Genomic DNA, 24989 nt, shown 5'->3' on the forward strand with positions numbered 1-24989 from the left:
CTTCTCACGGACAGTCGGTTGGGTCACAGGCTGAGCCAATATGCCCACTGGGTTCTTAGTTCATTAGAAGCTACTTTTTGAAACATGCCTCCACCCCAAAAGGTTGAGCAGAGCTTTGCCCTCACCCTTTTTGCTCAAAGTAGTAATTTTGTGAGCCAAAGCCTGATCGTTAGACCTAAATATTCTCTTTTATTCCCAACAGGAAGCCGTTTTACAAAAATCAGTTCTGTGGTCCTGCTGTGACAGCCCAGGGTCTCTGTGTCTCTGAGATAAGTCCTTGCCACACAGAACATGAGTACTGTTTCACTGAATGACACAAAGTGTTCACAAGTGACACAGCTGAGAAACAGCTGAAGTCTTCGCCCTCCCGTCTCTTGGCTACTGTAATAGCCTCTGAGGTTGGCTTCCCATCTCTAAAGTCTCTTCCTGCCACCACCTTCCTGCCTAAGATCTTCAGGGACTCTCTAATGCCTAAAATGCATACTCTTTAGCTTCCTATGCCAGTGATTCACAATCTTTTCCACCCCATGACAGGTATAGAAGATGACAATATTTTTAGAGTGCACTTTGACAAATGGAAGAAGCTGTTCTTGGCCAAAGGTGATGCACCTGGTATCTCTGACCACCCAGACTCTGCTGGCTGACCCAAGGAGTGAAACACTGCGATACGCAACAGCCTTCACAAGGAAGCACAAACCTCTTTTTGCTATCATCTTTTAAATGACTCCATACTACTGGTTCCAAAAAGATATAAGTAGCTCTTTGCTAATTTCATGTCCTTTTGCTTTCACCTTAGGTATACTTTATTGATTAGTTTTCCATGTTCAGTTCTCTTTTAAGCTTCCATGCTCCTGTTGCTCTCTCCACCTAGAATGTCCTTCTCACAACCTTCTTTGGTAAACTCCTACTCATCTGACAGGGCCCATTTCAAATGTCATTACTCTGAAGCCATTCCCAACTCCTCCAGGCAAATTTAGGTTGTTCTCTCCTCTGGCTGTCAGAGCACCAGCATAACTATCATCGTACTTACTACTTTATTGCCTGCGTTCATTGGTAAGAGCTTTAGAGCAGAAGATGTGTTTTCTATAACACGGTACCCTTCATTGTGCTCACCATAGTCTCTGCTAGCTGATAGCTCAATACATTTTTTGCTTAATGAGTGAATGAATAAGTCAGTCCAGAGATAAGGAAATTCCTCATGTATTGGATTTGCATGAGTCTTGATAAGATTTGGACTCTTATTGCTTCATATTCTCTGTATGCTGAGATGACAACAATTGTCTTCTTTTCTCTCAAAACCCAAACTGTCAAGCTGTTGGAACATTGTTGTTATCATGTCCATGGGTACTCTGCGGTTAAACTTTGCCATGAAAACATATATCAGATCTATAAATTTAGATCAAGGAATCTTATCAACAGAGTTTTTAGACATATTGCATTGTCAGTTTCTCATTTTTATAATATAAATTTATTTATTTATTTTTGACTGTTTTGGGTCTTCGTTAATGCACACGGGCCTTCTCTAGTTGCGGCGAGTGGGGGCAACTCTTTGCTGCGGTGTGTGGGCTTCTCATTGCGGTGGCTTCTCTTGTTGTGGAGCACCGGCTCTAGGTGCGCGGGCTTCAGTAGTTGTGGCACGCGGGCTCAGTAGTTGTGGCTCACGGGCTCTAGAGCAGAGGCTCAGCAGTTGTGGTGTACGAGCTTAGTTGCTCCACAGCACGTGGGATCTTCCCAGACCAGGGATCGAACCCGAGTCCCCTGCATTGGCAAGCGGACTCTTATCACTGCACCACCAGAGAAGTCCCTGTCAGTTTCTTTTAGCAACTGATTGTTTATCACAATAATCTAACCATGCTAAAACTAGGATCAAAATTGTGGGGATTATTCATTTGGCGAGACATGGAAAGAATTTTCTGAGTGAGCGTTGGGTAAAGAAACTTGTTAAGAAATTAGTGTCCCTTAAGTTCAACTTGGAACTGCTCTTTGGTCTAAAAGTTTGAAGAAATACAAGCTCAGCACCATGTGATAGGCTGGTGCACCAACAATTTTACATTGCATGGTCATTAAACTAGGCAAAAACACAGCAAACTATAAGAAGATCTTGGCATTGTATTTGCACGTGCCATTTTTCTCCCCAGGGGATTAACAGAATTCTCATGTCATCAGAATTTCTGACTTTTCCCTTTCAAATGTTTCAAGAACTTGCCAACGTAGAATTTATTGTAGCCTATAGTATATGGTCTACGGGTATTAGACAACATATGAAAGCCCAAGCACACTACATGGGAATTAGACTGCCATGTTCACATTCCTGAACAGGACAACTTTTTAAAAATAATTTAATCATAATGAAAAACTATCAGCAATATGGGTCAAGGTACTTGATCTCTCTTCTCTGGTGTTCCAGGAGTGACACAAAAGGTTGAAGTTTGCTCTGATTGTTATATCATGGCATTCAAATAATTTTAGAGGTCAAACTAATAAGTGAACATTAAACATCTGCATAATTCTTCATCTATTAGGAGACATGTTGATTATGGGTGGAATTTTTGGTCTGATAAATGTACATTTATGCTAGTGTATGTTGTTTATGGAATATCTATGTCTATCATCTATTTATCTGTCTTGATATTTATCTGTTTATTGGTTTTTCCTCTCATTTATTTCACACACACGTTCATATACATTTATATCATATTCAAAATATTTCTAGAGGTAACTTTATAGTCATTTAGGCTATTAATATCTGGTTGTTCTCTATAGGGTTTTTTTTTAAAGAAAGGAGATATGCAATTATCTGTATCACAGGGACATGTAAGAGATGGATGGTAAACATCAAAAACGTTTACTTCACTGGGAATACCATCTTTTAAAAGTACCACCATTTAAAATATGTAGAAATGTGAATTTTTAATGTAAATATGATGCGATGCTTCCTATCAGTATATTACCCCTCCTGTTCAGGCCAACCTACTTCATTCAACATTTTATACATCTCTAGACTAATTGTGCAGATTCATTTGTTTTGAAATTATATAAAACTTTTTATTTTGGACACATAGATCAGTTGGATATCAAATGGAAATTATACAGATTAGTGATCTAACTGGTGCCTTAAATACTCTCTGGGAGCATCAGTTCAAATTCCAGCAGCCCTTTTGAGAAACAGAAATTGAATACTTTGTTTATTCTGCAAAGGTCTTTCAGACGAAGCCTTAAAAGTTGTGAAGACTCCCTGCAATTTTCTCTGAGGGCATGTCTTCATTACCATTTCAATAATTCAACCTTCTGGTGGTTCTTTTGAAATTTCTTTAATCTTTGTCATTGAAACACCTAAGATACATATCATGGGATTGTGAGTCTTTGTGGAAGAGAGTTACTATTACACCAAGCCAATGTTGACGAGCAGTTTGCTGCAAAAATAGTCAATTAAAGTCGACTTATAAGTGAGAAGTTACTTCATTATTTTTTCCTCAGGGAAATATGAAATAGTTAATTTCATATCTTTACTAAAACTACACTTAAAATTAGGCAAATAATGTTGATTTAGAAAAATTTAAAAAATATGTAGATAAGAGAAGAATAGTTCACCTAGTAATTTCATAACCTAGTGATAGTAACTATTAAAATTTTATATATACCTTTTCAGACTTTTTCCTGTGTGTAAGTATACTTGGGAAAAACTATATAAATAAACTTACATTTAAATTAAGGAGAAAAGTATGCAAATATTATATCTTTGTGTAACTTAAATGTCCCTCAGACATCACCAGTTTGTGGATCTTAGTATGGTCATTTTAACAGTTTATACCACTAGGTACACCTGATGCATTGACCCATCTTCCAAATTGAGGACACAAACCCTAAAGTCTCTTCAGGGGTCTGTGCTGAGGCTAGAAGATGGAAGTAAGAGGTTTAAAGGAGAGAGGAGGAAGCTCTCGTATATAATTTGAACCAGTCCCTGTGATTCTAGAATCGTTCTGCCCTAGCTATTGCTCCTAGTATCCTCTGCTGCGTCTTGTTCCATACTGATGTCATCCGCAGCACCCTGGGCCACCTTGCTGGTGGTGGTGACCTGCCTTTCATCTCCCCCAGGAGCCTCTCCGCCATATCCTGCATCACCAGCCTTATAGTACTCTTAGGATAAGTTTTCAGTTTCTCCACCTAATTCTCAGTGGGCAGTTTTGTAGCAGAGGGATTAAAAAGGCTGGTGATACATTATTATTTTATTTTTACTAATTTGGTAAAGTGGTCCTCGAATACGGCTGCCAATTATTCCTGTCATTCTTGTTTATGAATCTGCTTCTAACATGAAGAGGTGAATTGATTTCCCTCTTCTTGACTCTGGGTTGGTCTTGAGACTAGATTTGATCATGGAATGTAGTAGAACTCATATTCTGGGACTCCTGAGAACAAGTATAAAAGACCTATCAGATCTCTCTTCCTTCTATTCAATACTTAAGACCGTGCTGGCGTTCTAGAAGTCCAAGCAAAACTTCTGAATGCCCAGAGGCCACATGGAAAGAGGTCCTGGAGATTGAGTGGCCATCTTGGATGTCCCAGGCTTAGCCAAGCTCTCAGATGAATGCAGCTACATGAGTGACTCGAGCTGGCATTACATGGAACCAGAGAATGGCCCAGCTGAATTCCTTCCCCACTGAATCATGGGAAATAATAAATTATGGCTGTCTATAATAATAACTGAATCAAACATGCAACTATGAATCAAGGTGAGGTTGGGCTGCATATTTTAGAAATTATCCTTTATGCCTAAAACAGAAGAAATCACAAGACAAAACACTACTTTTCCATAACATAGAAGTGTTTTTCTTGTCCATATAACATGAATGTCAAGGTGAGCAGTTCAGGGCTAGCATGGAAGTTCTTTTATCACCAGGCCTTAAAGCTGCTTCTTTCTGCTCTACTCTCTTAACATATGATTTTCATTCTAAGGTCACCATGTGATTTAATACAGCTTCTACAGCTCCAGCTATCATAGCCACATTCCAGCCGGCAGGAAGGAAAATTAGGAAAGGGCCAAAGAGGCATACCTCCTGGCTGAGTCAGCTCTCTTTAAGGAGTCTTTCTGGTAGGCCCGTACAACACTACCATGTGACCAGAATTTGGTCACATGATCACACTTAGTTGCAAAGGAGGCTGAGATATTTAGCCTTTTAGCTGGGCATACCACCACTCGAAGCAAAACTGAGGTTTCCCTAAGGCAGAAAGAGACAATGGATATTGATTGGTAATATAACTGGCAGTCTCTGAAGCCAGCCTTGTCCTCCAGGGCAGAGAGGCAACACAGATACCTGATTAAGAGCAAGTTCTGCTTCAGTCTTACACTTTACATTAAGTCACAATTTTTTTCTAGCATTCAGGTTCTAGATTTAGGGAATCAATTCATCTTTCTTTTCTTTTGTTGGTTTTCTTTCATAAGCTCCATTGTTCTTCCTTGCAATGTGGCTTTTATCAAGGCCCTCTGTTCACTGGATATGTCAGTGGATTCCTGTCTATGGATTTATGGATTTACATCTTTTCCTATGAGGTTCTGGAACTGGTAAAATTAGGTGATTTTCCTGCAGTGATACTTAAAGTCATAGATAACACAAATGACCTTCCAGAAGTATTGCCTAACTTGTAAGAGCAAATACAGGTTGGCATTCTGGCACTAATTCTCTGAAACTGTTTGTGTGTTATACAATAATGTATGATATGTAGTATCAAAAAGAATATGATAAAAGTGAGGTAATATGAGAAAAGTAGAAATAATGAAGGATGAGGAAAGAGACAGAGAGAGATAGAGAAACAGAAAGGAAGAGAAAGAGAGTCTGTCACTTAGTTCTTTGCACTTACCAGCATCTCTTTCCCTCCCCAGGGCCTTTGCACCTCCTGAGTCCTGTGCTGGTAATGTTCTTTCCTACAAACCCCTTTACGTGACTAGTGCCTGTTAATCCTTTTGGTGTAACATCACTTCTTCACAGAGATTTTCCCTGATCAATTTATCTCAGTCTCTCTCCTATCCATCCCATTTCTTTTCCTTCATACAACTTATCATAATTTCTAATTCCATATCCAGTTGATTGTTCATCTGTTTAATATTTGCTTTTCCCTCTGTGCAATAAACCCCATGAGACAGGTACCTTACACTCTTTTTTTTTTACCTCTGCATCCCAAACACTTAGTGCAATATGGGCGTACCATAGAGTCCCAATGGCTATTTGCTGAATGAATAAATAAGAGAGGGGAAATTCAAAGAAAAAACATGAAGTAAGAGAGACTCATCTCCTCTGAGATAAGCATTAGCTCAGAAGTCTCTCAGCTGCCCAGCCTGTTTATTTTCCAGCCGATTGGTTCACGCCTTGAGACAGGCCGTGCAGAACTGGGGCACAGTAAAAAGTCTTAAGGCTGGGCTGCCCTGAGGACAAGAGTATCCTCACCCCTGATTTAAAAGAGACCTGGCTGGATGCCAGAATATAAGTACCAAAATCATGGATTTGTCACGTGCGAGCAGTTCCCAATTCTGGCGATTTTCTTGAAACAATACAAAAATAAAACCTTGTATCATCTAAACAGGCTAGGAAAATATTTTGGATACGAGTGAGTTGTCACCTGTTTTGCATTAGCATGGTAGAAGATGGCTGCGCTTATGTCTTAAGATACAGGTAATAAGTTATTGGAGAAATGACAGCCCACCCACTCAGCACTGGATAGAGTAGAAATTTCCCAGACTGTACCAGTATAGACAGCAATCAAAACTTGCCTGGATGGCTCAGCATCTGCGTAGAAGGTACAAGAAAGAAATAATCTGGAAAGGAACAAAGTATGCAGGAAAATAACAGGAAGTCAAAAATAATCCCAGGACCCATGACAAGGTCATCCATGAAGTTACACTTACTGTGGCCCACAGGTCCTCTTCGGGTCCATTGCTATGACACACGAGGTGTTCCTCTCACTGCATTGCAGTTTCTCAGGGTTCCTTCCTCTTTTTCTCCCCAGACTTCCAAATATACTCGGCAAAGTCCTTCTGATCCAGAGTTTTAAAGCTATGACTTGAAAGTGATCTGAGCATTCAGGATAACGGACCTGAAGTTGGTCTGGATTGATAGCTGTTGAATTTCGTTTGTTCTTCAGAGGCTGACATGAGTTAATTCACTGTTTTCTGTCCATAGACCCATTTTCTTGTAATCACATGATGGAGAACATTCTACATACTGCTGCCAGGTTAACCTTCCCCAAGCACTTCTTTGATCATGTCACTCACTTGGTTCAAAAAAACTTTTAAATGGCTCTCTGTTCTCTGTAAGCATTCAGATGCGTTAGTTTGGTCATTATCTGACCCTGTTGTGAATAACCCCTAACTGCCAAATCCTGTTCTGTAAATAAGAGAGATTAAGGAGACTGGCTCTTCAAAAGTGATCCATTTTCTAATTGGGTCTCTTCAGTGGTTTGGTGTAAAAATCATAATTCATGTCAATAACTGATCCAGCTGGTCTAGCCACACATATTAAATGTCCCACTCCTTTAGAGCATCAGTAATGTTCAGCTACAGGAATTATGCAGAAATACCTTCTATCTTGGCAAGTACATGAAGTAGTAAATCCCCTGGGAAGTTGAGACTACTTGGAAAATTGAGACGTCGTACTATAACCAGAATAATATAGTGATCTCTCACCACGCTGAGTATGATCGTCCACAGCAATGAGTTAGAAAATGAGAGTGATTTATATTTTTACTTTTGAGCAGTAAATCTTTTTTAAAATTTATTGGAGGGATTTAGATTTATATAGTAGACTTTAGTTCCCATTATGCAGTAGTAATCTTAACGGACACTTTCAAATTCCATTCCTCTTTACACTAGCCACAAAAGCATTTGGAGACTAAAATAAAGATGTAGATGGTGATTTGGTTAAAATGCTTAAAATCTGAGATTTAGTCTGAAAAATCAAACCCAGATGGTAGGCATTTTTGAGGTAGTGAAATTCACCTTGCATGATGCGTGGTCAGTGATATCTCACTTAGCAGACGAGCCACATTGAGGCATTAATGCCCTATCATCCAATTCTTTCAAATATCAACCTACAGATAGATTTTATAAATCTGAAAATATAGTGGCTACTTTAAGAAAATGTTGATTAGATCCACCAAATTTACGATGGTGGCCCTTTGTCTATTTAAAGACTTTCTTTGGCAGAGTGGTTAAGATTATGAGGTCTGTTGTCAAGGTGCTTGGATTCAAATTCCAGTTGTCAGTCTTTACTATGTGTTAGAATGGGCAAATTACTTAACCTCTCCATGTCTCAGTTTTCTCATCTATCAAATGGGGATAACAATAGGGGTGCTGTGAGTACCAAATATGTTAATGCATGTAAGTCGTCTGGTACATAGTAGAAGGTCAACAAGTGTCAGCTGTTATTATTGAGTAAAAGTCTTCCCTTTAGGAAGTATACAAAGTTGTAGTAGGGAAGGGGGGCAGAAAATAAAATGCCTTCAGAGGCCGGGCAGGTAATGAGTTATGTGAGTGACTTGATGGGAGAGATCAGTGGAGGCTGCAGAGAACTGTAAAGTATGTGCCCCACTTAAAGGCTTAAAAAGAAAAGAAAAGAAAACACAACCCTGTGTGCTGGCCAACCAAGACATGTCTGTGGGCCAGGCTTGCTCAGGCCTATGCGCTGCCCATTGATTTTGACCCCTGAGCTCCAAACCACAAATCCAAAAAGAGCTCCAAACCACAAGTCAGAAGGTACAGGCTGTAGCCTTTCTCTGCCAAGTTCAGCTCTGTAAGGCTGGGCAGGCTACTCACCCATCTTGGCTTCTGTCTCCCCATCTGCAAAATGAGAATAAGGAGGCTCCTTATATGTCAAATATTCTATTCAAATGGAGAGAAAGGGGAATAATAATTTTTAAAACATACTCACATTTTCAAAAAGTATATAAATAGTAAGGGATCGGTTACCACGTTGAGTAATCTGGATGCTATGTGGCGGTTCTTAAAGGGAGTGTCCTGTAGGAGCTGAAAGGTCACCTGGAGGAGAATTTGGTCCTGAATTCTTGTTTGGTTTTTTTTTTTTTTTTTGTCTTATATGCTTTCTTTTAATAGATGAAATTAATTATTACCTGTGAAGCATGAGATTCTTTTCTTTTTTAAAAAAATTTTTATTGGACTATTGTTGATTTACAATGCTGTGTTAGTTTCAGGTGTACAGCAAAGTAAATCAGTTATACATATACATATGTCCACTCTTTTTTAGATTCTTTTCCATATAGGTCATTACAGAGTATTGAGTAGAGTTCCCTGTGCTCTACAGTAAGTCTTTATTAGTTATCTATTTTATATATAGTAGTGTGTACATGTCAGTCCCAATCTCCCAATTTATCCTGCTCCCCTCTTTTCCTCTTGGTAACCATAAGTTTGTTTTCTACATCTGTGACTCTATTCCTATTTTGTAAATAAGTTCATTTGTACCATATTTTTAGATTCCGCATATAAGCGATATCCTATGGTTTTTGTCTTTCTCTGTCTGACTTTACTCAGTATGACCATCTCTAGGTCCATCCACGTCACTACAAATGGCATAATTTTTTATGGACGTCTACAGCCATACCACCCTGAACATGCCCGATCTAGTCTGGTCCTGAATTCTAAAGGCAGAAAGGGGCCCAGATTGAGTGAAGGAGGGGCGAGCAACCCAGATCAGAAGGGCGAGGCAGCGGCTGAGGGACTAACTGTGCACAGGAGATAGTGAGGCAGTGTGTTTAGTTGAAGTGGAGAACTGGGTCATAGCAAATGATACTGTCCAGGGTAGGGCTGCAAGGCAGTTTCAGAACCCAGTGATGTCAAGTGGCCTGGGCATGCCCAAGTTCATCTTTGGGCTACAGTCTGGTGGATAAAAACCAAACCAACACAGACAAGCAGGTATGTCAGTCCCCAGACTTTCTTTTCTATTTCTTGTTCTTATCGGGAAAGCTGAATTCTTTTTTTTTTCTTTTTTTAATATTTACTTATTTATTTATTTGGCTGCATCAGGTCTTAGTTGCGACACGTGGGGTCTCTTTTGGCACTCAGGCGCTTTGTTGCGGTGCGCAGGCTTCTCTCATTGTGGCGCGCAGGCTCCAGAGCGTGCAGATTCAGTAGTTGTGGCATTCAGGCTTAGTTGTCCTGGGGCATGTGGGATCTTAGTTCCCCAACCAGGGATTGAACCTGTGTCCCCTGCATTGGCAGGCAGATTCTTAAACACTTGACCGCCAGGGAAGTCCCAGGAAAGCTGAATTCTTATTTGCTTTTATATCATTCAGATTTTCTGGGTTCCTGACTTATTTTCTGTTTTTGCTTGTGGCAAACTGCATTTTCCAAAGGTGGATGCCACCGGTCTACAGCTCCTATCCCACCTGCTCTACTTACAATAAGATTGATTCCCCCTCACCAAGAAGTGAGTCTTTGTTCCCTTCCCTCAAATCTGGGTGCAGGCTTGTGACTGCTCCAACCCTTAAAGTGAGGCAGACATGAAGTTATGGAGTATCAGAGGCTGTCAGAGAAAAGATGCAACCACCACCTGGTGTTCTTCCTTGGAGACACTTGGCCTTGGACCGATGATGGCTATGCTGGGGAGACCAGGTAGAGAGATCACATAGAAGTAGAGATCCATGACTGAGGAGCCCCAGATCTCCCGGCTGAGAGGATGCCCCCAGGCTGCAGACCCATGGGTGAAGAAGTCTTCATGAGACCCTTCCCCCAACTGCTGTGACTACAACCTCATGAGAAACCCAAGCCAGAACTGACCAGTCAAGCCACGGTCATGTTCCCAACTCACAGAAACCGTGAGCGATGAAAACGGATTGCTGTTGGTTCAAGTCATGCAGTGTTGGGGAATTTGTTACCTAGCAATAGACTTAATATATTAACACATTATTAATACATTGTGTCTCTCCACTTAAGATTCTGATCTCCATGGTTCTAGCCCCAGTCAGTTAACTAAATTGAACTTACCATGGCTTTTGCTTGAGAGTTGGGTTTTTCACACTTCAGTCCTTGAACTTCGCCCTTGATTTCGGTTAACCCATCCATTTCTGTTCAGTTCAAAGAAATTGCAAACAAATATACCTCCAAAGACCATGTAACATATGCAAACAAAGGAAGCAGACCCAGGAAGGGAAACAAGAGAGTAGAAAAAAATTGTAGTTTGTTGGAAAACTTCCATCACATTCAGTATCCAACTCCGAGAGATGGATATAGTGGGAATATGGGCTTAATGATGTCAGATTATCTGTTCTTTTATTTTTTTTTTGTTTTAAAGAAGCCAGAAATCCAGATTTTTGTAAGAAATCTTCTGATTAAAAAAGTTAAATGCTGTTCAAATTTGAATAACTCCATGCTAATTAAACAAAACATATACTAATTGAATTCAGCCATGAGTTGCCAAGTTGCAACCTTAATTTAAAAGTTTTTAGTCACTATACATGCTGGGAAGACCTCAAACCCAAGATGAAGAGATTCTAAATTTCCTAGTAATAGTCAAACTTCTGCAAAAGGTGACAGAGTCAAAATGACACTTGAGTGAAGATAATTGTTACTGTGGGTTGAATGAGGTTCAGTCTTCAGTGCACTGGAGTAACTGAGTAATGTCATGTTGTCATTGAACAAGCCTCTGTGGTCAGTACAAGGTAAGCAGGTCCTTCCCTCTGTGCAAGCATGGTCACCATGATCCTTTAGTGAGACTCAAAGGGTCGTTGTCCTTAGGATGAGGTCCCATCAGCACCTACCTATTGCCCCATTAGATGTTTGTCATCTATCTCAATGCTGCTCTGAAGCCTGATATAGGTCTATCATTCATGCAAGACCCCAGAACCCATTTTCCTTGTGTCTCCTGGAAAATATGTACCAATTTGGTAGATTCTGCCTTTCCACTCTCTGAGTCTCTCCTTTCCTTGGGTCAATTCAACTCTTTTTGAAAACAAAGCCTCTTATGTCTACCCTGGGGCACACAGGACTACAAGCTGAGCTACCCCCTGGGATAGGAGTGAGGGTCTGGGAGGGTAGCATAAACACTTAGTATTATTGAGTTAAAATCTCAATAAATCATCTCAGTAAATTATACAATCAGAAAGATGAGCTCCTTGTCAATAAATACACACCACATGCTGCCTAGAGACAAACGCGCATAGAGGTCACTCATCCAACCCAATACCCATAAACAACCTCCATAAAGCAATGGAAGGGAGGAGCTGAGATTAACCAAGTCCTTTCAGCCCAGCCCACACAGGCTGATATTAATCTGCATAGATAAAACCCACGGCATTTATTGAACTAGAGTACACATTTTAGAAAAATGATTTTGCTTTTCCTTATACCTGGTAACCTGGAAAATATAGTCATCTGTACTCTGTCCCACAGGCGTTAGTGCAAATCAGTAAAGAGGTTCCATGGATGGCTCTTTTCGGACTCTAAGCACAATTGAACTCTCAGCTTTCCATCACTCACTCACCCCGTTGTGTACAAAAAAGCAGATATGCAATATAGCAGGAGACCCAAGAAAAGGTCTGGCTGTTCTGTCAAAACTATTTAGTTCAATATTGTTCTCAACGTGGCACCATAGCCCTGGACATGACACACAGCACGTCCAAACAGACATGATTATATATGAGACAGAAAGGCACTTACATCACTGCGGGTTGTTATGCTTTAAAGGGCTTTTTCCCCCCTCTTCAAATTAAAAGTTTTCAAAAATGAAATAAAAATAAACCTTTGAAGAAACCAGATTGAGACTGAATTTGGAAGGCCCTCCTGCCTAGTGTATACTAAAGAAACATTTTCTGGGTTTGTCCCTGATGATTCTCCTTGTAGTTGAGAAACACAATCCACTGGGAGCTTTTGTGGCAGAACAAGAATTTTATGAACACGAACTTTACAAAGACTTCCCTAGGAGATTTAAGGTCTGGAAATCAATAGATCAATCAGCAGCTTTTATCAATCTATTATGGTTCTCTCTCTTTGGATGTTTGGATGAAAATGGGATCAACGTAAATTGAACACGGAATCACTTATTCTCACAAGTTAAATTTGTCAAACTGTAAGGCACATAAATGACATGAAATATAATCATTTTTGATTTGGGGACCCTTCAGGGTGCATGCTAATTGAAGAAAAAGGAACCAGATGTTTCTTCAGTAGGACTCATAGAGACAATCTAAATATTCTTCAATCCCTGACACTTCTGATGGTTTCCCAAAGAAATCAATTCATTAGTTAATTATTGGGCATACTTCTTGTGTATTATATAATTGGTCCAAGGCAAATAGCCTTCAAGGATGGCTGGCTGAGTTTGTAGAATCTGTTTTTACCAAATTTTCCCAAGGAAATAGGGGAAGATTAATGAGTACTACCTCATATTACTTCTACTTTATATTTAATGATAAAGGCCTAATTGCCTGGAACCTCTCCTTCCTTATAAAGTTAGCTTGGCAGGTAGTTCATGGTCAGAAGAGTTAGGAGAAATATGAAAATTACATTGGGAAATAAGAGCTATTTACTCAGTTCTTCTTGAACAAAACAGAAAGATGAAGTTGGATTTATATTTCCGTTTCTGAGATGCAAAAATGTAGCTTGGGTAGAACATCTTCCATTCTCAATTCTAAAGCTTTTTAAATGTTATCAAAAGAATCAGTACTGGAAATTCCCCACACTTTTCATCCCACCATCATCCCACCATCATCCCAGAATAACAGTAACGATGATCAATAGATATGGAGCATTTCCTCTGTGCTAAACACACACTATGTAATTTAATCTTTATAGCAAATATCAATCACGGTCACTATCTTTTATTATCCCTTTGTTGTAGGTAAGAGAATGGAGACACTGAGAAGTTAAGTCCTACATAGAGTTGCCAGGTAAATTACAAGAAGCCCAGTTAAATTTGAACTTCAGATAAAAAACGGATACTCTTTTTTCAGTCTAAGTATAGCCCAGGAAATATACCAAATATATTAATATACTAAAAAAATACATATGCATTGTTTATATGAAATTCAAATTTAACTGAGCATCCAGCACTTTTATTTGCTAAATTTGGTTAGTTATTGGCAGAGCCATATAAGTCTTTCTGATTCCCAAGCTAAAACTCTTAACCACTATACTAAACTGCCTCTTTACACAAAAGTAAAGTTTGAAAACCCCCAATTTAGCAAAGGCTATTACTTATTTAGAAAGAAAAAATAGCGCTGAAAGTAGAACAAATTAAGCTAATTTATAGCAGTGGTGGGACAAGCATTTCTTTTGTCTGGGCAGTCCTGGCACAAGGTGTGGGGAAACAGGACTCACTAAATAGTCAAAGAGCAGGGTGGGGAGTCTCTGGCCTCCCTACTAAGAGGTATTGAGCGCTTGTCATGAAGCCAGCATGGTGACATAGCTATTCGGGCTTCCAGAGGAGAATCAAATTCAGGTTTGCTTTCAATGCAATGGTGAATGTTGGGACCTCTCTCCTTACACCACAGTGTCCTCTACCTACTGCTACCTGGAACGATCCCTTCCAGTTAATACCCTTGAATTTAGCAGAGCACTCTGGTGAAGCAGGTAAAAAGTAAAGGCTTCTGAGTCTTACTGCTTGGCTGGATATCCTAGTTTTACTACTTCTCTGTGCCTCAATTTCCTCCTGTGAAAAAGGAGATGATACCTATCTCTAGAGATTTTGTGGGTTAGCATGAGTTAATACATGTGATAACAATAATAACAACCAGGGACATTTTTTTTCACATGCCAATCACTAATCTGAGTGAATTACTTAAATTATTTAATCCTTATCACCACATTGTGAGGTCAGTTTCATTATTAACACCCTCACTTTATGGACGAGGAACCTGAGGTGTAGATTAAATAACTTGCCCAAGGTCACACAGTCAGTTAGTGGAAAAGGTAAGATTCAAATTCCGACAGCCTGGGTCTTGAGTCAGTGCTCTCCATCCTTATGCTTTGCACACCGAGCATATGAAGACCAGTGCCTGGCACAGAGCCAGCCCACACTGCCTGTTAGCTATTACTGTAAGCGGGCAAGGAGCAGTTTGGGCATTGCTCTAATTATCCACTTTGGCCCTAATGCAGACTGCACCCACTGACAAATTGCTCCATGTTCTTCTGCATCCAAGGCAACTCAAAAGCTTCTGGGAGGTACCCTAGATTCTCCGACTCCCTCCACCCCACAGCCAGTCCATCACCAGCTCCTAAGGATGCCACAGCCCTCTTCCTTCCCCATTGCCACGGCCCACATTGACTTAAATGTTCACTTCTCTCCAGCACTAGCACAATACGTGCCCAAAGAGTCTTTGTTTCCACTTGACCTGCTCCAACCTTGCCACTAGGGACAGCTTTCTAAATTACAAATGTACTATGTTGCTCTCCTGCCTAAAGTCCTTCTATGATTCTCCAGGGGCTTCAAGAAACACCCAAGTTCCTTACCCCTGTAATGCAAATCCTATGACCTGTCCACTCATCTCTATTTCCCTGGACGGACCCCATCTTTCATTTCCACAGTCCTCTTTCATGTCCTTTAACATACCATGTTCTTTCATTCCCCCATTCCTTTATGACGCTATTTCTTCCTCTAGGAATGTTCTTCCCTTTACACCCCTATTCATGTGTTGGGACACTGGCCAAGCACCATGTGGTCTGGCATCCTCCATTTCCCCATTTCACTCATAACATCTGAGTTTCCTTGTGTCTCTTCCCACTAGTCATGAGTATCTTATGAGCAAGGCCCATATATTATTTATCTTGGTATCTCTAATGCTGAGCTCACAAGTTTATTAAATAAAAAGTGGATGTTTTTACCTTTATTGACACAGCCTCAGTAACTATCTGTACACAAAACAAAGCTAAATATAACAACCCTCAATAGCAAGAGTAATGGAACTATAAGTTCATAAGATAAATCTGTTATCTTTCAGGCAATGATGGCTGTGACGGATAAGACTCTGCATCCTTCTCCTATGGTTACAGAATGATCAAACCACCTAAAAATGTATACCTTTTATATTGATAAAGTCCTAGTATCAAAAATTCAGGGCCTAAAACTGATATATCAAAGCACAGAAATATTTATGAGTTCTGCAAAAAGGCAGAAAGAGCTACTTAATTCTAAGCCTTAAAAGGCACCACTATAGGGCTTCCCTGGTGGCACAGTGGTTGAGAGTCCGCCTGCCGATGCAGGCGACACGGGTTCGTGCCCCGGTCCGGGAAGATCCCACATGCCGCGGAGCGGCTGGGCCCGTGGGCCATGGCCGCTGAGCCTGCGCGTCCAGAGCCTGTGCTCCGCAACGGGAGAGGCCACAACAGTGAGAGGCCCGCGTACCGCAAAAACAACAACAACAAAAAAGCACCACTATAAATGTTTTTCACAAAGGAACTATATACAAGGGAAAGAATTCAGCCAGCACTTGTGATAGGGTGAGGTCACTAACTAGCTTGGCTACTCTCTTTTGAGAAACATTTTAGTGGTTTTGGGGTATGGTCAATAAAAGGAGATCTTGACTGAGATCAGAAAACTGGACAAGCATAGTTTCTTAAAGGTGTTTCTCCCTCCTTCTCTGGTGCCAACTTTTTAAGAGATGTACTATAATTAAGTTATAATGGCTTATTTCCCTAGTCTAAGCAGGGCAGGTGGTTCCCTAATATTGCAGATTAATCCTAATTCAATTTACTGCCTTACAAGTAAAATTTGGTTCTTATATCAGGCAGGTAAAAATTCAAAGTTGATTGCTAATGTTTATTTTAATTCTTGGTTTAACATTATTAAAAATTAAATTTCAGAGTCATATGAAGTGATTCCCCTTCTTGAAATCCTAGCCTAAGTAGCTGAAGTAAGTTTATAAGAAATAGGCATTAGGAAGAAAGCTAGAAGTTCAAAATCTAATTTCAGCCGTTCACCTGGCTATAAATGCAATCTCATCCTTAACTTCTCTTTGTCCTACGTGTGGACCCCGTCTCCTTGTGGCTTTGAGGCAGTCTTATTCTTCCTAGAGACCCTGCTCTCAACTCCTTAACCACTCTCCTGCTGTTTCCACCTTGGTTCAATGAGAATCAGACCATACATGAATTGGGAACATGGAGCTTAGGTTTAACAAAGGTATGGGGACTTTATGACCCTTCAACTTTTCAGACTTGTCCATTTTTGTGATTTCATTATTAGGAAAAAGTCACTTATACCTTCTGAAATTATGAGGAGACTTAGAAATGGTGGAAAAGATGGTACCAGAGAAGTGTGGGCTTGGGAGGCCATGTTGTTGGGACAATAGGGAAAGCACTTGGCTAGAACACTTGGCTGGACTTTTCCCCAGGAGTGCTAGTGGTGAAGGGGGTAGGTAAATAAGAAAGAGAGTGAGCCATAGCTTGAGGTAAGGGGCTCAAAAATGTTCTTAGCCCAATGGGTTCAGGTCAGAAGATAGATGACACACTTTCGCTGTTTCTCTGATGGATAAGCTGATCTGGCCAGATCACACACTATCCTGTAACATGCGTGGAGCATACGGTCCCTTGGAATGCTCTTCTTTAGTTCTTTTAATGAAACCAGATTCCACATTAATTACTATACAAAGGAATAGGTTTTTCCTGAACCCTCCTCTCCCACCGCATATTCTGTTCTTTTTCAGCACTTTTCCATATTTATAATTTCCTGTTTGTATTGTCTGCATTTTCTTGTGACACTGTAAGCTCCCTAAAGACAGAGATCACTGAATATCTAAAGCATAGGCTCATCTAATGCATATAGTAGAAAGCTAATAAATATTTGATGACACGATACATTAATCATTTCATCAAAAATGGTGACGAAGCCATGGGCTAACGGAGCCCAGTTTCTGGTATCTGGGACTGGCTGCTCCCTCCATGTTGAACAGTGGCTAGAACCTACTAGAGATGTTATATGAGATGCATCACAATCAGAAGTCCTGCCTTCAGCATGTTAATGAGTTAAAAGTACCCAGTATGAACATATCTCATACAAATGCATGCTTGGTGTGAATTAAATCCATTGTTTCTGCACTGCTCTGGGGAAAGTGTAAAAACTTCGTCTCATTGATCTCCAGGATCTGTAAATCCCTTATGACTAAGAGCTGCTGCTGCGAATTATTCCTTTCCCTGGAGTCTCTCATATTTTTCCATACGAGTATATGAAAAGGTCCAAGCATCAAACAAAGCCCAATTTCACAATGTCTTGTAGTTTTTTTTTTTTAAAAAAAACAAATTAGACCTATTCTATTACAACCAGGAATGGGAAGTAGCTATTAAATCATTCCCTTAAGGTATTTTTATTTTGTTGACTCATGAGAGTTGGCTCTGGCTCCTCCAAAGCACTCTGAAGCCATATTTGGAGAACTTTGAGTTGGTGAGTTTACTTATGTGCGGAAAATATTGAGACTTTTTTTACATTCTTTGCTAAATCATTTTGGTTTTCTTAAACAATTGGTATTCCTCCCACTTTTTCTTGCATTTATGCATATAACTAAATAAAGATTTAGCTGCATTTGTCAGTGAACTGAAACCCATATCATGCTTGTCTCTTAAAAAATTATAACTTTCCATCTCGACTCTGATATGCTGAGACAATCTGAGAGCCAATAATTGCCCTAGTCTTGTTATTTAAAGATGCTGGAATTCCCACAAGAACGTTGTTACGTAAATAAAAATGATATCATTTATATCAACAATGAACACGATGACAATAAAGATGAATATTCATTTGGGGAACACAAAAACCCTAACACGTTTCAAAACTTGGGTATTCCCAAGTCACATTGAGCAATATCTATACAAATTGGTTAACATATTAAATTAGCCTGGAAATCTTGTAAAAGCAGAAAAGAGAGTCTGCCCTTCTGAGTTTTCTGCTATTTCCTGCCTCTCGTCAGGCTGGAAATGTTTGAGGACTGCCTTTCTCCTGGTATTTCAGCATGCTGGCTTCTGGTCCCAGATGGAACCAAGAAAAGCAGAGGAGTGTGAAAAATAAAAATATTTTCAGTGTTGTTAACCCAACCTTTTAAAGCCTTAAGAGATTTCCTTTGGATTGGTGAAATAAATGATTAGAATGTAGGGGTGCTGTTTTCCTCCCCAGGCCGGATAGCACATGTTCTCATGTTTCTAATGTCATAAAATAAACCTTAAACTAACTGAAAGCCAGATCATCTGTAGGTTCAGCCAGGCAATTGGGCTTTTTTTAAAAAATTATTACTTTTTAAGCCGGGATCTTCCCATGTACGTGAAAATTTCTAAAATACGTCAGGTCCTGCTGTACTTTAATGACTTCTCCCATTGGAAGCTCGAAGTTGAGCTCTCCCTAGGGCCTGTCAAGGCCCATGGTTTCCCAATATCTTGCATCAGGCTCCTGTCACAACAAGAAAAGCTATGGAGATGATAGTTCTAGCTAAACTATAAGAAAATAGAAAGGAGACTTGAGCCAGGTGTTCATCACAAAATAGATGAAGCCTAAAATTTTCAGATTTCTCCAAAAAAACAATCAAACCAAAACAAAAATCTCAATTTTATCCAGAATTTTTATCCCAACTCAGACACATCAGCTATTTATTTGTTTGTTTTCTTGCTAGTATTTACTCTCTTGAATTGAATTGGCTGGATAATTTCTTTGATTCTTATTTTCCCTTGGGAACAAAGATGGTCTCTTTAAGTACCAGAGGTCTGAAGGATCTTTTGAGAAATGTGGTATCTAAGACTTACCAAGTTCTTACTGAATACCAGGCATCATTCTGGTCACATATATGCATCATCTCATTTGATTTGGAATAACTTCTTCTTTTTTTTTTTTTTTTTTGCGGTACGCGGGCCTCCCACTGTTGTGGCCTCTCCCGTTGCGGTGCACAGGCTCCGGACACGCAGGCTCAGCGGCCGTGGCTCACGGGTCCAGCCGCTCCGCGGCATGTGGGATCTTCCCAGACCTGGGCACAAACCCGCGTCCCCTGCATCGGCAGGCAGACTCTCAACCACTGCGCCACCAGGGAAGCCCTGGAATAACTTCTGACTATACAAATATTACTGCTAACAATGTGGCAGGTTGAATAATGGTCCCCAAAGCTGTTCACATCCTAATCCCCAGAACCTGTGATTATGTTACTTTATATAGCAAAAGGGACTTTGCAGTTGTGATTGTTAAGGAATTTGAGATGGGACTCCACTGGATAATCTGAGTGCACCTAATGGAATCACAATGATCCTCGTAAGAGGTAGGCAGGAGGGTCAGAGTCAGAGAGAGTAGATGTAAGGACAGAAACAGATTTCAGAGAACCAAGAAGTTCACTGATGGCTTTGAGGACAGAGGGAAGGGCCACAAGCCAAGGAATACAGGCAGGCCCTAGAACCTGGAAACCTCCAGAAGGAATGCTGACATTTTGCTTTAGCCAAATAACACTGATTTTGGACCTCTGACCACCACCACTAGAATCGTAAGATAACAAATATATATTGTTTTACGCTGCTAAATTATGGTTACTGCAGAAATAGGAAACATACAAATACTTATTAAATGCGTATTATGCAACATAAACTGAGCTAATCACTTCATATATTAAGCCATTTAATTTTAACAACCATCCTTTGATTTTTGACAGGTGAGGAAGTAGACAGTGGAAAAGATTAAGATTCCCAGTGCTAATAGGTAGTGATACTGGGATTCTGTGAGGGTTTGCTTAGTGAAATCCCTGTCCTTAGTGAAATACCAAGACCAGAACTTTATAAGCATTATCTTCTTTTCTAAAAAAAACAAAAAATACTCTGATATCAGCATTATTCCCATTTATAGGTGGGAAAATTGCAGCTTAAAAAGGTGAAGTAACTTGCCAAAGGTCATGGAACTAGAAAGTCAGAGCCAAGATTTGTTGTGGCTTCTCCCGTCGCGGAGCACAGGCTCCGGACGCGCAGGCTCAGCGGCCATGGCTCACGGGTCCAGCCGCTCCGCGGCACGTGGGATCTTCCCGGACCAGGGCACGATCCCGTGTCCCCTGCATCGGCAGGTGGACTCGCAACCACTGCGCCACCAGGGAAGCCCAAGAGTGAAGATTTGATTCAGGCTCTCCCTCCTACATTCATGCGTGTAACCACCACAGGAGATTGAGAGCAAGGCAAACTTCAAAATACTATCAACCAGTTATGTGCCCTTGGGCAAGCTGCTTTTCACTTCAGAAGGTTTCTGGGTTTTTCTCTTTAGAATAGGGATAACGATTCTTATTTCATAGGAACTTTGAGTGAATGACATGTAAAACTTGCAGCATTACGTTTGACACATAGTAAGTGCTCGATAAATAGCAGTTATTTTACTGCACATTACACAACACAGGAAAATCTTTCCCCTCTGTTACCCCATCTGCAAAGAAATCTGTGCTCCACTTTCCATGGGGTTTTCTTATCGGGAGAAGGCAGCTGCCCATCTAGTGCTAATTATTCCCAACACAATGTGAATGGGAGTGATGTGTAGCCCACCAGGGACTTTAGAAGCAATCGCACCTTATCCATTGTCTTCTCCCCTCTGATAAATATAGAGGACTGTGAGATGCTAAGGGTTAGTGGAGCCCTAAAACGGAAAGGAGGGGGTGCCTGAATCATCATGTGGAGGAAAGCTACCCATCAGCCAGAAGCAGCTACGTGGACTGTCACATGAGCAAGAAATAAACTATTCTTTTCTACACCTCTGGAAATTTTAGGTTGATTTGTTATCATAGTTGATAGTACACTAAGTAATAAGTACACACGTGCGCACACACTCACTCGTACACACTCTATTCTTTCTTCAACCCTTTGCCTCTTCTGAGAACTGCTCTACCCCAAATTTCTCCCCTTGGGTATCATCCAGGTATCATTTAACATTGATACAATTATATTATAGAACCCACAGCTGACATTGGAATTTCATCAGTTGTTCCAGTGTTATCCTTTAGAGTTATTTCCCTTGCTCCAGAGTCCAATCAAGGAGCATGCACTGCATTTATTTGTCATGTCATTTTAGCCTCCTTAAATAAACAAGGACTCTTCAGCTTTGCTTATCTTTCTTGACCTTGTATTTTTGAAGAGTAGAGTCCACTTACTTTTTAGAATATATGCCTCCATTTGGACTTGTTTGTTGCTTTCCCCTGGTTAGATTCATGTACTGTATTTTGGTCAAGAACACTACCAGTGTAGTAGTCTATAGTGATACATCGGTGATGTGTTGTTCTTCTCTACATCACGAGGCACGTGATGTTCGATCATTTCAATGCTGATGACGTTCGGCTTGATCACTTGATTAATCCAGCGTCTGCCAGCATTCTCCACTATAAAGTTAACATTTTCCAGGTGATATAGGTTCAAAAATAAATATTTTAGCTAAATGACTTGTTAAAACCATGAACAAAAGCATAGACCTCTTAACATTCCAAATATGAGTATTCGATGAAATCAGGAGCTGAATAATGTATGTTAGGACACTCCCATATCAGCTAGAGTATTAAGTCAAACTTTGAAATTCATAAATATAGGGTAAAAGTGCCATTGGAGAGTCTAACACTGAGGCTACCGTTTCTCGGTAATTTTCACAGACTCTCACATTGAAAAAGAGAAATAAGCCTTTTGTTTTTATTGTGTTTGCCTTTGCCCGAGCTCCTGAGAAAGCAGAACTCGAGGCAAGAATTAAGCGCTGATACTTTACTTAGAGGTGCAAACCAAAGGAAAAGAGAGTGAGAAAGAGGACAGGAAACAGAGAAAACAGGAAGCAATGCAATGTGGTACCTTACTGCTCAACCTGAGCTTTATGATGAACTGCAAAGACCTAGAAGTGCCGCTTAGTAGGATGCATGATACTTCTCTGGACAGACGACATGACAGAACCTCAGAACAGTTCATGAACTGTCTAAAGGACAGACAATACTTACCCAACTCTCCATCTCCTGACCCACTGGTCAGAGTTCACACATGAGGAGTTAATTCTCCTGAACTTCCGGGTTGCAACGTCATCTGGCCCATTTGGTGATCACTTGAGACACAGACTCCAATCTTTCAGAATCATTCAGAATTGGTGGACTAGCCAGACACTTGGGGCATGAGGCTGGTGGCTTGACTGAGAGGCACAGAAGAGAGATAGAGACACACTCACAGAGAGAGGAGAGAGAGAGAGAGAGAGAGAGAGAGAGAGAGCGAGCGAGCCAGCCAGGCTCTTCCAGGGCAGCAACTGGCTGGCCCCAGGCAGTACACCACATGGACAGAACAGACTGTCTCTGCCTGATTAAAATCAGAAGGGACACATATCTTATCTTGTCTGATACATTTCTTCTCTGAGTCTTTTTTTCTCAATTGTTTGGCAATGTATATTTCAAAATGATAAAAAGCATCTTCATTTCCAACTCCTAAAATAGACAGCTGACACATGTGGACCGACCAGATACTGTGGCAGTTGACGGTATATAAAGATTTGGCCCTTTATCTTGTGACTCAGCAAAGGTAAAGAGCATTGCATAAGCTAAGCGTGTGATTTTTTTTGCCTTTAAATATTTTAAAGGACAGTGTGGAGGAAGTGCCAGAAGATAGTTCTTCTCTTCCAGTGACAAAAGAGGGTCACCATGGAGAATTTTAACATCTTAATTAAGGTTCATAATGATTCGCAAAAGCACAAGAGCCCAGTGAAAAAAACCACAGAATGGGTCAGGATGTGGTAACATGTTAAATAAATTTTTACTTTTTTTAATTGAAGTATAGCTGATATACAGTGTTGTGCTAGTTTCAGGTGTACAGTGCAGTGATTCAGTTATATATATATATATATATATATATATATAGGGGGGGAGAGAGAGAGAGAGAGAGAGAGGAGAGTCTTTTCAGATTCTTTTTTACCTTACAGGTTATTACAAAGTAATAAGCATAGTTGTTTTTTATAGAATTTATAAATTTTTACTTTGGATAAAAGGAAAATGGCTGGAATGGATACAGTAGCTCAAGATTAATCTCGTGGGCTTTTTGTATGAGAAATAAGCATGGATGTTTTAAAGTATATTTCTCCAAGAATGTTTCCATTGCAGAGAACTGAAAGCTAGAATAAGATGAAAAGTCTACGCCCTCAAATGGAGTCTTGAGACATTTAAGAAAAGATCCAGAGACACTCTACTTTGATCTAAGTGTCCAGAAGGGAACATGTGTGTTTTGTGACATTGCCAGGTAGATGCCGGCTGTGTAGGACATGATGTGATAGGAGGGAGAGAGGATGTGTGCATGATGGAAAGACACATATATGCAGATATTATATTCATTCTTTCTTCAGGGAACTAATCTCAAACAGCAATTTCGTACCCACCATGGAGAGAACCGATTAATTAAACGGACAGTAAAGAACCAAGGAAGTGATCTACTTTCCTCCAGGAGAATGGTTTGATTAAGCGATTAAGTAAAAAGGGAGCATATGGAACACCTTGGCTTGCATTTCGGTAACGTCTGGAACAGAAACAAAGGTCCACTTGTTCAAGAGCTCAAACAAAATAATTCCAAATATGACATTTAAAAACGAACACAATAAAAATTCAATCCTCAACCAAAGATCCGTAAAAGACAAACAATTAGAGGAATTCTTTTACTGCTGTGATTATAACTATGAATTGCATTTCTTTCCTGGTGAGTCTTGTTTAGCTACAGTGGTTTTCTAGAAAAGAAAAAGAGTAGTTGTGGGGGGGGGGGCAGTTGGTAATGAAGAGGAAAGAATATTTAAAGTGTGGAATTCATTCCACAATTTTTAAAGGGTGGAATTAATTATTTTGAAAAAAGCTTCAAGATTATGAATTATCTGAAAGAAACCTATGTGTTACAAAACTCCAAACATCAGGTAATTGCGTATCTCTAAATATTACTGTAATAATCACTTTACTTATGTTGCCTGCTGTTTGTGTTCAACCAAAGCTAAGAAACAGAAAAGTCACTCAATAAGAGTGACATCATGGGGCTTCCATATTCCCCCTCAGTGACTTCCAGGTCAAATTTTCTC

Source organism: Orcinus orca, chromosome 11 (assembly GCF_937001465.1).
Source record: "Orcinus orca chromosome 11, mOrcOrc1.1, whole genome shotgun sequence".
In the NCBI taxonomy this organism is placed as follows: Eukaryota; Metazoa; Chordata; class Mammalia; order Artiodactyla; family Delphinidae; genus Orcinus; species Orcinus orca.